This window comes from Drosophila takahashii, unplaced genomic scaffold, assembly GCF_030179915.1.
Source record: "Drosophila takahashii strain IR98-3 E-12201 unplaced genomic scaffold, DtakHiC1v2 scaffold_126, whole genome shotgun sequence".
Classification (NCBI taxonomy): Eukaryota; Metazoa; Arthropoda; class Insecta; order Diptera; family Drosophilidae; genus Drosophila; species Drosophila takahashii.
In genome coordinates, this window is record NW_027221643.1 from 133,830 (window position 1) to 151,080 (window position 17,251).

A 17,251-nucleotide genomic window follows, 5' to 3' on the forward strand; every position below is an offset into this window, starting at 1 on the left:
TCGGATTCAACAGAAAATAAATTTAGGATTTTGGAAAAAGTTAAGGCATATAAAACGTCGGATACTCAAGGACTCCCATATTCATTAACATTAAAAACTTCTGCTAAATATATGATAACAGTGAATATTGACACCAGTGATGGATTAGTAAATGGAGCAAGTGGTGAACTTATGCAGATTGACCAAACACCAAGCGGATCGATATCGACTCTTTGGATGCAATTTACAGAGTCATCAATTGGATCCGAAGCTCGAACAAAAAAAGCAAACAGATCACACCCGGATTGGACTCCAATAGAGCGAATTCTGAGAACATTTCAATACGGTAATAGTAACCGAATTATGATAGAGCGCTTACAGTTTCCAGTAGTACCTGCTGAAGCCATAACGATACACAAGAGTCAAGGAGCGACATATAGCGAAGTGGTTGTGAATGTGGAAAATCGAATAAGCCGAGCTGCCCTTTACGTTGCCTGCAGCCGAGCAACTAAAGCTTCTGGCTTATATATTATTGGACAATTTTCTGCCCCCAGGAAAATGGAAGAAACAGATTCAGTTTATATTGAGCTAAAAAGCCTCAGAACTGAGAAGAATCTTATACCATTTCATAAGCAAATTTTTGACAATCCCGAAGAGAAAATTATAATTTACTATCAAAACATTCAGGGATTACATTTGCGAATGGCTGATATACAAACGGACATTTTTATAAAATCAGCAGACATCTTGTGCTTTGTCGAAAGTTGGACTCTTAACGAAGAGGATTGCGAAATTAATGGATTTAATAAAGTCGCTCAAATCAATGGTATAAACCAAGGAAACAGAAGGGCTCACAATGGAGTAATTGTATTTGCAAAGCCACACATTTTCCAAAACATTGAACTTATTTTTCACCGAACTATTGAAACGGGAAACATTAATGAGGTATGCCAAATTATTGCATTTAAGCACCTCCAAATCATATATGTATTATTATACAGAAATCCTTCATTTCCAGTGTCAAGGTTAAGGAATGCAGTTGTAGACTGCTTAGAGCAGGAATTGGGCGTAAGAAATCAAATAGTCATTTTGGGTGACTTTAATATATGCCGCTCAACCAGTGAATCTGTAATGGAAAGGAAGCTAAATGAACTAGACTTCTCGGCGCTTTTGGAACGAGTTTCAACAACGAAACAAAACACGAGCATAGATTGGGCATTTTCAAATTTTTCTTTACCAAGAGCTTTCGTGTATGAGACTCCTTACAGTCATCACGACGGAATTTTTCTCTCTCTGTGATAAATGTATAACATATAATTAGTAAGTAATAGTAAAACTATATGATTAAACCAAGTATTAATATTTGACAAGTTATATAAAATATAACTTAACGTATGGCGTATAAATCTGGGAGAAGGACTTTTGGACGGCAATGGAATTATTTCTAACCGACGAACTAGTCAAAAAGGATGGTGTTCCTTGAGTGGAATGTGTATATGTATATATATTACTCTCCATTACTCTAAGTAATGTTTGAATCTTTACCTATGTATATATTTAAATAAAATATTTAATATTGGCGTATAAATTAAGAGCAGGGACATGAAACTTGGCGCACAATATTAAAGTTAATTGTTAATCAAATTAATATTATTATACAAGTTATATAAAATATAACTTTAAAATAGTTTAATATCGATGTGTATATGTATATATATTCCATTACTATATGTAAAGTTTGAAACTTTACATCTGTATATATTTAAATAATATATTTAATATTCGGGTATAAATTTAGCGCAAGGGCATGGAACTTGGCGCACAATATTAAATTAATATTATTCTATAAGTTATATAAAATATAACTTTAAAATAGTGTAATATACCTACACAGTTCATCGTTGATCGATGAACTAATCAAAAAGGAAATGCAAATTTGCAGAGTACAACATAGCGGAAGGGCTGCTTTCAGAAATTAAACGCCATTTTGGCGTGAACATATTTAATATTGGCGTATAAATTTAGAACAAGGGCATGAAACTTGGCACACAATATTAAAGTAATCATTAAAATATTTAGTATGTAAGTAATCTGTTAAAACAGCTGTAAATATTATTACAAGATTATATTTGATACAAGGTCTTAAAACTTGGCGTACAATATAACGAAAAATCCACGCAAAGATCATATGGTGGTATATAAAATAAAGAGGATTAATACTCTTGGCAGGTATAAAACTGTCCGACCTACCATTTATCCATCATTGGATTAATAAGGTCGCTGATGAGGGAGTGTGGTGACTCCCGAAACAGTTTTTAACATATTTGTTCTTTGGCCTTTGTATTAAGAAGACTTCGGATTTATTTTACAGTTTTCTTATTTTTTCCGCAACTTTTGCAATTATAGCAATTTCGGCAAAGTCTGCAACACCCAAAATCAGTATATTGTCATAAAACCGTTGTGTATGCGCCATGCATTTTAAACCTGAAGGAATTGTCTAATTTTTGACCATAAACCTGAAGGAATTGTCAAATTTTTTACCATCATAATTGAACTTTCTTTCTGATCGGGTTGGGCTTTTAAATTTAGGATTATTTGCTTTCCATTCAGCGCAAGTTTATTATGCTTATGTGCCACGCCCATTTTAACGCCCACACTCGCTACAAGATCAGAGGGTGAAATCTGCAAGGGTATTAAAACTTCGGCTTGCCGAAGTTAGCTTCCGTCCTCGTTTATGAGTATATTGGAGGCGGCGCAGGAGTAGGAAAGAGTCGATTAATTTCGACCATTTATCAGTCACTTATGTTAAGATTTAACACTTTGGCTGGAAGTAATCCAGATTCGGCTAAAGTTTTACTTTGCGCTCCAACAGGTAAAGCGGCCTTTGGAATAAAAGGACATACATTGCATTCATTGTTTTCGTTACCCGTAAACCAGTCTTCTGCTGGATTAAAGCCATTAAGCGCCGATACGTTGAATACTACACATTCCAAACTTATGGATATAAAATTAATTATAATTGATGAAATATCAATGGTGGGAGCTAGAGTGCTATCATATTTGGATTGTCGGTTAAAACAAATTTTCAGAACAAACCAATATTTTGGAGGAATTTCCATAATAGTTTTTGGAGACCTTAAACAGCTTCAGCCTGTTGGTGACAAATGGATATTTAAACCCAACACAAGAGACGCATATAGCGCGATTATAGGAACACCACTATGGGATTTGTTTAAATTTTTTGAATTGACGGAGATAATGAGACAACGTGAAGACTGTGATTTTGCTGTAGCCTTAAATAATATGTCGGAGGGAAATATGACAGATGCCGACATTGCTTTAATAAAGGAGAGAGAGATTCATTCAAGAGATTTGGAATCAATTCCAAGAGAGGCGATTCGACTATTCTATTCAAACGCAAAAGTAAACGCATATAATTACTTAAGACTGGAGCAAATTGATACACAAGAGTTTATATCAACAGCAAAGGATACGGTAAAATCCGCTTCGGATTCAACAGAAAATAAATTTAGGATTTTGGAAAAAGTTAAGGCATATAAAACGTCGGATACTCAAGGACTCCCATATTCATTAACATTAAAAACTTCTGCTAAATATATGATAACAGTGAATATTGACACCAGTGATGGATTAGTAAATGGAGCAAGTGGTGAACTTATGCAGATTGACCAAACACCAAGCGGATCGATATCGACTCTTTGGATGCAATTTACAGAGTCATCAATTGGATCCGAAGCTCGAACAAAAAAAGCAAACAGATCACACCCGGATTGGACTCCAATAGAGCGAATTCTGAGAACATTTCAATACGGTAATAGTAACCGAATTATGATAGAGCGCTTCCAGTTTCCAGTAGTACCTGCTGAAGCCATAACGATACACAAGAGTCAAGGAGCGACATATAGCGAAGTGGTTGTGAATGTGGAAAGTCGAATAAGCCGAGCTGCCCTTTACGTTGCCTGCAGCCGAGCAACTAAAGCTTCTGGCTTATATATTATTGGACAATTTTCTGCCCCCAGGAAAATGGAAGAAACAGATTCAGTTTATATTGAGCTAAAAAGCCTCAGAACTGAGAAGAATCTTATACCATTTCATAAGCAAATTTTTGACAATCCCGAAGAGAAAATTATAATTTACTATCAAAACATTCAGGGATTACATTTGCGAATGGCTGATATACAAACGGACATTTTTATAAAATCAGCAGACATCTTGTGCTTTGTCGAAAGTTGGACTCTTAACGAAGAGGATTGCGAAATTAATGGATTTAATAAAGTCGCTCAAATCAATGGTATAAACCAAGGAAACAGAAGGGCTCACAATGGAGTAATTGTATTTGCAAAGCCACACATTTTCCAAAACATTGAACTTATTTTTCACCGAACTATTGAAACGGGAAACATTAATGAGGTATGCCAAATTATTGCATTTAAGCACCTCCAAATCATATATGTATTATTATACAGAAATCCTTCATTTCCAGTGTCAAGGTTAAGGAATGCAGTTGTAGACTGCTTAGAGCAGGAATTGGGCGTAAGAAATCAAATAGTCATTTTGGGTGACTTTAATATATGCCGCTCAACCAGTGAATCTGTAATGGAAAGGAAGCTAAATGAACTAGACTTCTCGGCGCTTTTGGAACGAGTTTCAACAACGAAACAAAACACGAGCATAGATTGGGCATGAGACTCCTTACAGTCATCACGACGGAATTTTTCTCTCCCTGTGATAAATGTATAACATATAATTAGTAAGTAATAGTAAAACTATATGATTAAACCAAGTATTAATATTTGACAAGTTATATAAAATATAACTTAACGTATGGCGTATAAATCTGGGAGAAGGACTTTTGGACGGCAATGGAATTATTTCTAACCGACGAACTAGTCAAAAAGGATGGTGTTCCTTGAGTGGAATGTGTATATGTATATATATTACTCTCCATTACTCTAAGTAATGTTTGAATCTTTACCTATGTATATATTTAAATAAAATATTTAATATTGGCGTATAAATTAAGAGCAGGGACATGAAACTTGGCGCACAATATTAAAGTTAATTGTTAATCAAATTAATATTATTATACAAGTTATATAAAATATAACTTTAAAATAGTTTAATATCGATGTGTATATGTATATATATTCCATTACTATATGTAAAGTTTGAAACGTTACATCTGTATATATTTAAATAATATATTTAATATTCGGGTATAAATTTAGCGCAAGGGCAGTTATATAAAATATAACTTTAAAATAGTTTAATATACCTACACAGTTCATCGTTGATCGATGAACTAATCAAAAAGGAAATGCAAATTTGCAGAGTACAACATAGCGGAAGGGCTGCTTTCAGAAATTAAACGCCATTTTGGCGTGAACATATTTAATATTGGCGTATAAATTTAGAACAAGGGCATGAAACTTGGCACACAATATTAAAGTAATCATTAAAATATTTAGTATGTAAGTAATCTGTTAAAACAGCTGTAAATATTATTACAAGATTATATTTGATACAAGGTCTTAAAACTTGGCGTACAATATAACGAAAAATCCACGCAAAGATCATATGGTGGTATATAAAATAAAGAGGATTAATACTCTTGGCAGGTATAAAACTGTCCGACCTACCATTTATCCATCATTGGATTAATAAGGTCGCTGATGAGGGAGTGTGGTGACTCCCGAAACAGTTTTTAACATATTTGTTCTTTGGCCTTTGTATTAAGAAGACTTCGGATTTATTTTACAGTTTTCTTATTTTTTCCGCAACTTTTGCAATTATAGCAATTTCGGCAAAGTCTGCAACACCCAAAATCAGTATATTGTCATAAAACCGTTGTGTATGCGCCATGCATTTTAAACCTGAAGGAATTGTCTAATTTTTGACCATAAACCTGAAGGAATTGTCAAATTTTTTACCATCATAATTGAACTTTCTTTCTGATCGGGTTGGGCTTTTAAATTTAGGATTATTTGCTTTCCATTCAGCGCAAGTTTATTATGCTTATGTGCCACGCCCATTTTAACGCCCACACTCGCTACAAGATCAGAGGGTGAAATCTGCAAGGGTATTAAAACTTCGGCTTGCCGAAGTTAGCTTCCGTCCTCGTTTTTGTTTTAATATATAGCATTTACACCACTAATTTAACAACCAAACTACGCGTTTGGGAGAAAAATGAAATATTTTTAATTAACATTAAATATTTTTAATGCACATCGAACCCAAATCTTTTTTTGTTTGATCCAAGTGACTGTTTAAGTTAAAACCAACTAAAATTATGCACTTTAAATTAGATTATCATAATAAGACATCTGAATTTACAATATCTCTTCAGATAAGCAAAATAAAACAAGTTTTGTAAATTTTACATATTGATCGATTATTTTCTGATGGAAAAGAGTTTTAGGCTCAAAACACAATAAAATCGTTGTTTTTGTTTCAATATAGAGCATTTACACTACTAATTTAACAACCAAACTACGTGTTTGGGAGAAAAATGAAATATTTTTAATTAACCTGCACATCAAACCCAAATCTTTTTTTGTTTGATCCAAGTGACTGTTTAAGTTAAAACCAACTAAAATTATGTAGTTTAAATTAGATTATCCTAATAAGACATCTGAATTTACAATATCTCTTCAGATAAGCAAAATAAAACAAGTTTTGTAAAAATTAGATTAAATTAGATTATCATAATAAGACATCTGAATTTACAATATCTCTTCAGATAAGCAAAATAAAACAAGTTTTGTAAAAATTAGATTAAATTAGATTATCATAATAAGACATCTGAATTTACAATATCTCTTCAGATAAGCAAAATAAAACAAGTTTTGTAAATTTTACATATTGAACGATTATTTTCTGATGGAAAAGAGTTTTAGGCTCAACACACAATAAAACCGTTGTTTTTGTTTCAATATAGAGCATTTACACCACTAATTTAACAACCAAACTACGTGTTTGGGAGAAAAATTAAATATTTTTAATTAACCTGCACATCAACCCAAATCTTTTTTTGTTTGATCCAAGTGACTGTTTAAGTTAAAACCAACTAAAATTATGTAGTTTAAATTAGATTATCATAATAAGACATCTGAATTTACAATATCTCTTCAGATAAGCAAAATAAAACAAGTTTTGTAAATTTTACATATTGAACGATTATTTTCTGATGGGAAAGAGTTTTAGGCTTAAAACACAATAAAATCGTTGTTTTTGTAACAATATAGAGCATTTACACCACTAATTTAACAATCAAACTGTGCGTTTGGGAGATAAACGAAATATTTTTAATTAACCTGCACATCGAACCCAAATCTTTTTTTGTTTGATCCAAGTGACTGTTTAAGTTAAAACCAACTAAAATTATGTATTTTAAATTAGATTATCATAATAAGACATCTGAATTTACAATATCTCTTCAGATAAGCAAAATAAAACAAGTTTTGTAAATTTTACATATCGATAGATTATTTTCTGATGGAAAAGAGTTTTAGGCTCAAAACACAATAAAATCGTTGTTTTTGTTTCAATATATAGCATTTACACTACTAATTTAACAACCAAACTACGTGTTTGGGAGAAAAATGAAATATTTTTAATTAACCTGCACATCGAACCCAAATCTTTTTTTGTTTGATACAAGTGACTGTTTAAGTTAAAACCAACTAAAATTATGTAGTTTAAATTAGATTATCATAATAAGACATCTGAATTTACAATATCTCTTCAGATAAGCAAAAGAAAACAAGTTTTGTAAAAATTAGATTAAATTAGATTATCATAATAAGACATCTGAATTTACAATATCTCTTCAGATAAGCAAAATAAAACAAGTTTTGTAAAAATTAGATTAAATTAGATTATCATAATAAGACATCTGAATTTACAATATCTCTTCAGATAAGCAAAATAAAACAAGTTTTGTAAATTTTACATATTGATAGATTATTTTCTGATGGAAAAGAGTTTTAGGCTCAAAACACAATAAAATCGTTGTTTTTGTTTCAATATAGAGCATTTACACTACTAATTTAACAACCAAACTACGCGTTTGGGAGAAAAATGAAATATTTTTAATTAACCTGCACATCAAACCCAAATTTTTTTTTGTTTGATTCAAGTGACTGTTTAAGTTAAAACCAACTAAAATTATGCATTTTAAATTAGATTATCATAATAAGACATCTGAATTTACAATATCTCTTCAGATAAGCAAAATAAAACAAGTTTTGTAAATTTTACATATTGAACGATTATTTTCTGATGGGAAAGAGTTTTAGGCTTAAAACACAATAAAATCGTTGTTTTTGTATCAATATAGAGCATTTACACCACTAATTTAACAATCAAACTGTGCGTTTGGGAGATAAACGAAATATTTTTAATTAACCTGCACACCAACCCAAATCTTATTTTGTTTGATCCAAGTGACTGTTTGAGTTAAAACCAACTAAATTATGTATTTTAAATTAGATTATCATAATAAGACATCTGAATTTACAATATCTCTTCAGATAAGCAACATAAAACAAGTTTTGTAAATTTTACATATTGAACGATTATTTTCTGATGGGAAAGAGTTTTAGGCTCAAAACACAATAAAATCCTAGTTTTTGTTTTAATATAGAGCATTTACACCACTAATTTAACAACCAAACTACGCGTTTGGGAGAAAAATGAAATATTTTTAATTAACCTGCACATCGAACCCAAATCTTTTTTTGTTTGATCCAAGTGACTGTTTAAGTTAAAACCAACTAAAATTATGCACTTTAAATTAGATTATCATAATAAGACATCTGAATTTACAATATCTCTTCAGATAAGCAAAATAAAACAAGTTTTGTAAAAATTAGATTAAATTAGATTATCATAATAAGACATCTGAATTTACAATATCTCTTCAGATAAGCAAAATAAAACAAGTTTTGTAAATTTTACATATTGAACGATTATTTTCTGATGGAAAAGAGTTTTAGGCTCAACACACAATAAAACCGTTGTTTTTGTTTCAATATAGAGCATTTACACCACTAATTTAACAACCAAACTACGTGTTTGGGAGAAAAATTAAATATTTTTAATTAACCTGCACATCAACCCAAATCTTTTTTTGTTTGATCCAAGTGACTGTTTAAGTTAAAACCAACTAAAATTATGTAGTTTAAATTAGATTATCATAATAAGACATCTGAATTTACAATATCTCTTCAGATAAGCAAAATAAAACAAGTTTTGTAAATTTTACATATTGAACGATTATTTTCTGATGGGAAAGAGTTTTAGGCTTAAAACACAATAAAATCGTTGTTTTTGTAACAATATAGAGCATTTACACCACTAATTTAACAATCAAACTGTGCGTTTGGGAGATAAACGAAATATTTTTAATTAACCTGCACATCGAACCCAAATCTTTTTTTGTTTGATCCAAGTGACTGTTTAAGTTAAAACCAACTAAAATTATGTATTTTAAATTAGATTATCATAATAAGACATCTGAATTTACAATATCTCTTCAGATAAGCAAAATAAAACAAGTTTTGTAAATTTTACATATCGATAGATTATTTTCTGGTGGAAAAGAGTTTTAGGCTCAAAACACAATAAAATCGTTGTTTTTGTTTCAATATATAGCATTTACACTACTAATTTAACAACCAAACTACGTGTTTGGGAGAAAAATGAAATATTTTTAATTAACCTGTACATCGAACCCAAATCTTTTTTTGTTTGATACAAGTGACTGTTTAAGTTAAAACCAACTAAAATTATGTAGTTTAAATTAGATTATCATAATAAGACATCTGAATTTACAATATCTCTTCAGATAAGCAAAAAAAAAACAAGTTTTGTAAATTTTACATATTGAACGATTATTTTCTGATGGGAAAGAGTTTTAGGCTCAAAACACAATAAAATCCTTGTTTTTGTTTTAATATAGAGCATTTACACAACTAATTTAACAACCAAACTACGCGTTTGGGAGAAAAATGAAATATTTTTAATTAACCTGCACATCGAACCCAAATTTTTTTTTGTTTGATCCAAGTGACTGTTTAAGTTAAAACCAACTAAAATTATGCATTTTAAATTAGATTATCATAATAAGACATCTGAATTTACAATATCTCTTCAGATAAGCAAAAAAAAAACAAGTTTTGTAAATTTTACATATTGAACGATTATTTTCTGATGGGAAAGAGTTTTAGGCTCAAAACACAATAAAATCCTTGTTTTTGTTTTAATATAGAGCATTTACACAACTAATTTAACAACCAAACTACGCGTTTGGGAGAAAAATGAAATATTTTTAATTAACCTGCACATCGAACCCAAATTTTTTTTTGTTTGATCCAAGTGACTGTTTAAGTTAAAACCAACTAAAATTATGCATTTTAAATTAGATTATCATAATAAGACATCTGAATTTACAATATCTCTTCAGATAAGCAAAAAAAAACAAGTTTTGTAAATTTTACATATTGAACGATTATTTTCTGATGGAAAAGAGTTTTAGGCTCAAAACACAATAAAATCGTTGTTTTTGTTTCAATATAGAGCATTTACACTACTAATTTAATAACCAAACTACGTGTTTGGGAGAAAAATGAAATATTTTTAATTAACCTGCACATCAAACCCAAATTTTTTTTGTTTGATCCAAGTGACTGTTTAAGTTAAAACCAACTAAAATTATGTAGTTTAAATTAGATTTTCATAATAAGACATCTGAATTTACAATATCTCTTCAGATAAGCAAAATAAAACAAGTTTTGTAAATTTTACATATTGAACGATTATTTTCTGATGAGAAAGAGTTTTAGGCTCAAAACACAATAAAATCGTTGTTTTTGTTTCAATATAGAGCATTTACACTACTAATTTAACAACCAAACTACGTGTTTGGGAGAAAAATGAAATATTTTTAATTAACCTCCACATCAAACCCAAATATTTTTTTGTTTGTTCCAAGTGACTGTTTAAGTTAAAACCAACTAAAATTATGCACTTTAAATTAGATTATCATAATAAGACATCTGAATTTACAATATCTCTTCAGATAAGCAAAATAAAACAAGTTTTGTAAATTTTACATATTGAACGATTATTTTCTGATGGAAAAGAGTTTTAGGCTCAACACACAATAAAATCGTTTGTTTTTGTTTCAATATAGAGCATTTACACAACTAATTTAACAACCAAACTACGCGTTTGGGAGAAAAATGAAATATTTTTAATTAACCTGCACATCGAACCCAAATTTTTTTTTGTTTGATCCAAGTGACTGTTTAAGTTAAAACCAACTAAAATTATGCATTTTAAATTAGATTATCATAATAAGACATCTGAATTTACAATATCTCTTCAGATAAGCAAAAAAAAACAAGTTTTGTAAATTTTCCATATTGAACGATTATTTTCTGATGGAAAAGAGTTTTAGGCTCAAAACACAATAAAATCGTTGTTTTTGTTTCAATATATAGCATTTACACTACTAATTTAACAACCAAACTACGTGTTTGGGAGAAAAATGAAATATTTTTAATTAACCTGTACATCGAACCCAAATCTTTTTTTGTTTGATACAAGTGACTGTTTAAGTTAAAACCAACTAAAATTATGTAGTTTAAATTAGATTATCATAATAAGACATCTGAATTTACAATATCTCTTCAGATAAGCAAAAAAAAACAAGTTTTGTAAATTTTACATATTGAACGATTATTTTCTGATGGGAAAGAGTTTTAGGCTCAAAACACAATAAAATCCTTGTTTTTGTTTTAATATAGAGCATTTACACAACTAATTTAACAACCAAACTACGCGTTTGGGAGAAAAATTAAATATTTTTAATTAACCTGTACATCGAACCCAAATCTTTTTTTGTTTGATACAAGTGACTGTTTAAGTTAAAACCAACTAAAATTATGTAGATTAAATTAGATTATCATAATAAGACATCTGAATTTACAATATCTCTTCAGATAAGCAAAATAAAACAAGTTTTGTAAAAATTAGATTAAATTAGATTATCATAATAAGACATCTGAATTTACAATATCTCTTCAGATAAGCAAAATAAAACAAGTTTTGTAAATTTTACATATTGATAGATTATTTTCTGATGGAAAAGAGTTTTAGGCTCAAAACACAATAAAATCGTTGTTTTTGTTTCAATATAGAGCATTTACACTACTAATTTAACAACCAAACTACGCGTTTGGGAGAAAAATGAAATATTTTTAATTAACCTGCACATCAAACCCAAATTTTTTTTTGTTTGATTCAAGTGACTGTTTAAGTTAAAACCAACTAAAATTATGCATTTTAAATTAGATTATCATAATAAGACATCTGAATTTACAATATCTCTTCAGATAAGCAAAATAAAACAAGTTTTGTAAATTTTACATATTGAACGATTATTTTCTGATGGGAAAGAGTTTTAGGCTTAAAACACAATAAAATCGTTGTTTTTGTATCAATATAGAGCATTTACACCACTAATTTAACAATCAAACTGTGCGTTTGGGAGATAAACGAAATATTTTTAATTAACCTGCACACCAACCCAAATCTTATTTTGTTTGATCCAAGTGACTGTTTGAGTTAAAACCAACTAAATTATGTATTTTAAATTAGATTATCATAATAAGACATCTGAATTTACAATATCTCTTCAGATAAGCAACATAAAACAAGTTTTGTAAATTTTACATATTGAACGATTATTTTCTGATGGGAAAGAGTTTTAGGCTCAAAACACAATAAAATCCTAGTTTTTGTTTTAATATAGAGCATTTACACCACTAATTTAACAACCAAACTACGCGTTTGGGAGAAAAATGAAATATTTTTAATTAACCTGCACATCGAACCCAAATCTTTTTTTGTTTGATCCAAGTGACTGTTTAAGTTAAAACCAACTAAAATTATGCACTTTAAATTAGATTATCATAATAAGACATCTGAATTTACAATATCTCTTCAGATAAGCAAAATAAAACAAGTTTTGTAAAAATTAGATTAAATTAGATTATCATAATAAGACATCTGAATTTACAATATCTCTTCAGATAAGCAAAATAAAACAAGTTTTGTAAATTTTACATATTGAACGATTATTTTCTGATGGAAAAGAGTTTTAGGCTCAACACACAATAAAACCGTTGTTTTTGTTTCAATATAGAGCATTTACACCACTAATTTAACAACCAAACTACGTGTTTGGGAGAAAAATTAAATATTTTTAATTAACCTGCACATCAACCCAAATCTTTTTTTGTTTGATCCAAGTGACTGTTTAAGTTAAAACCAACTAAAATTATGTAGTTTAAATTAGATTATCATAATAAGACATCTGAATTTACAATATCTCTTCAGATAAGCAAAATAAAACAAGTTTTGTAAATTTTACATATTGAACGATTATTTTCTGATGGGAAAGAGTTTTAGGCTTAAAACACAATAAAATCGTTGTTTTTGTAACAATATAGAGCATTTACACCACTAATTTAACAATCAAACTGTGCGTTTGGGAGATAAACGAAATATTTTTAATTAACCTGCACATCGAACCCAAATCTTTTTTTGTTTGATCCAAGTGACTGTTTAAGTTAAAACCAACTAAAATTATGTATTTTAAATTAGATTATCATAATAAGACATCTGAATTTACAATATCTCTTCAGATAAGCAAAATAAAACAAGTTTTGTAAATTTTACATATCGATAGATTATTTTCTGGTGGAAAAGAGTTTTAGGCTCAAAACACAATAAAATCGTTGTTTTTGTTTCAATATATAGCATTTACACTACTAATTTAACAACCAAACTACGTGTTTGGGAGAAAAATGAAATATTTTTAATTAACCTGTACATCGAACCCAAATCTTTTTTTGTTTGATACAAGTGACTGTTTAAGTTAAAACCAACTAAAATTATGTAGTTTAAATTAGATTATCATAATAAGACATCTGAATTTACAATATCTCTTCAGATAAGCAAAAAAAAAACAAGTTTTGTAAATTTTACATATTGAACGATTATTTTCTGATGGGAAAGAGTTTTAGGCTCAAAACACAATAAAATCCTTGTTTTTGTTTTAATATAGAGCATTTACACAACTAATTTAACAACCAAACTACGCGTTTGGGAGAAAAATGAAATATTTTTAATTAACCTGCACATCGAACCCAAATTTTTTTTTGTTTGATCCAAGTGACTGTTTAAGTTAAAACCAACTAAAATTATGCATTTTAAATTAGATTATCATAATAAGACATCTGAATTTACAATATCTCTTCAGATAAGCAAAAAAAAAACAAGTTTTGTAAATTTTACATATTGAACGATTATTTTCTGATGGAAAAGAGTTTTAGGCTCAAAACACAATAAAATCGTTGTTTTTGTTTCAATATATAGCATTTACACTACTAATTTAACAACCAAACTACGTGTTTGGGAGAAAAATGAAATATTTTTAATTAACCTGTACATCGAACCCAAATCTTTTTTTGTTTGATACAAGTGACTGTTTAAGTTAAAACCAACTAAAATTATGTAGTTTAAATTAGATTATCATAATAAGACATCTGAATTTACAATATCTCTTCAGATAAGCAAAAAAAAACAAGTTTTGTAAATTTTACATATTGAACGATTATTTTCTGATGGGAAAGAGTTTTAGGCTCAAAACACAATAAAATCCTTGTTTTTGTTTTAATATAGAGCATTTACACAACTAATTTAACAACCAAACTACGCGTTTGGGAGAAAAATGAAATATTTTTAATTAACCTGCACATCGAACCCAAATTTTTTTTTGTTTGATCCAAGTGACTGTTTAAGTTAAAACCAACTAAAATTATGCATTTTAAATTAGATTATCATAATAAGACATCTGAATTTACAATATCTCTTCAGATAAGCAAAAAAAAACAAGTTTTGTAAATTTTACATATTGAACGATTATTTTCTGATGGAAAAGAGTTTTAGGCTCAAAACACAATAAAATCGTTGTTTTTGTTTCAATATAGAGCATTTACACTACTAATTTAATAACCAAACTACGTGTTTGGGAGAAAAATGAAATATTTTTAATTAACCTGCACATCAAACCCAAATTTTTTTTGTTTGATCCAAGTGACTGTTTAAGTTAAAACCAACTAAAATTATGCACTTTAAATTAGATTATCATAATAAGACATCTGAATTTACAATATCTCTTCAGATAAGCAAAATAAAACAAGTTTTGTAAATTTTACATATTGAACGATTATTTTCTGATGGAAAAGAGTTTTAGGCTCAACACACAATAAAATCGTTTGTTTTTGTTTCAATATAGAGCATTTACACAACTAATTTAACAACCAAACTACGCGTTTGGGAGAAAAATGAAATATTTTTAATTAACCTGCACATCGAACCCAAATTTTTTTTTGTTTGATCCAAGTGACTGTTTAAGTTAAAACCAACTAAAATTATGCATTTTAAATTAGATTATCATAATAAGACATCTGAATTTACAATATCTCTTCAGATAAGCAAAAAAAAACAAGTTTTGTAAATTTTCCATATTGAACGATTATTTTCTGATGGAAAAGAGTTTTAGGCTCAAAACACAATAAAATCGTTGTTTTTGTTTCAATATATAGCATTTACACTACTAATTTAACAACCAAACTACGTGTTTGGGAGAAAAATGAAATATTTTTAATTAACCTGTACATCGAACCCAAATCTTTTTTTGTTTGATACAAGTGACTGTTTAAGTTAAAACCAACTAAAATTATGTAGTTTAAATTAGATTATCATAATAAGACATCTGAATTTACAATATCTCTTCAGATAAGCAAAAAAAAACAAGTTTTGTAAATTTTACATATTGAACGATTATTTTCTGATGGGAAAGAGTTTTAGGCTCAAAACACAATAAAATCCTTGTTTTTGTTTTAATATAGAGCATTTACACAACTAATTTAACAACCAAACTACGCGTTTGGGAGAAAAATTAAATATTTTTAATTAACCTGCACATCGAACCCAAATTTTTTTTTGTTTGATCCAAGTGACTGTTTAAGTTAAAACCAACTAAAATTATGCATTTTAAATTAGATTATCATAATAAGACATCTGAATTTACAATATCTCTTCAGATAAGCAAAAAAAAACAAGTTTTGTAAATTTTACATATTGAACGATTATTTTCTGATGGAAAAGAGTTTTATGCCCTCTGCTCATTATGGACGCGTCGCGTTTGCATCCATTTACCGTTTAACGGTTACAGGGCTAGAAAGTGAAATTTGTGGTATTTTTTAGCAGTATTAACCAGGCATGGACATTTTTCTGGACCCGAAACTGATAAGAGGCTGATAAGAAGCGGGAAATATTATTACCGCCGCAGAAGCTACTGCTGTCGCGGGTCGCGTCAAAGAATTATTTAAATTACTGTTCAGATATATATATATGAACTTCTTCTGCAGCAGATCCTTTTGCTTTCTGCCGCAATAAATGTTCAAGCAGCATAACGAGGGACGTGATTGCTTTCATCATTGCAGCAATGTTTCCACGCTGTTCAAATGCTGTTCTGCGATTACAATTATCAATAACAAATTGTTTAAATCCATTGTTTATTTCAGCTCGCAAATGAAAATAGCAGAACAGCTGTTTTCAGACGCGTTTGCCAATGGAAACACCTCACGTCCGCCTATCGCGTTGCCCATCGAAAATACACAAAAATACCGAAAAAACCGCATAGTGGAAAAATGCCTTTAGGCTCAAAACACAATAAAATCGTTGTTTTTGTTTCAATATAGAGCATTTACACTACTAATTTAACAACCAAACTACGTGTTTGGGAGAAAAATGAAATATTTTTAATTAACCTGCACATCAAACCCAAATTTTTTTTGTTTGATCCAAGTTACTGTTTAAGTTAAAACCAACTAAAATTATGTAGTTTAAATTAGATTTTTATAATAAGACATCTGAATTTACAATATCTCTTCAGATAAGCAAAATAAAACAAGTTTTGTAAATTTTACATATTGAACGATTATTTTCTGATGAGAAAGAGTTTTAGGCTCAAAACACAATAAAATCGTTGTTTTTGTTTCAATATAGAGCATTTACACTACTAATTTAACAACCAAACTACGTGTTTGGGAGAACAATGAAATATTTTTAATTAACCTCCACATCAAACCCAAATATTTTTTTGTTTGTTCCA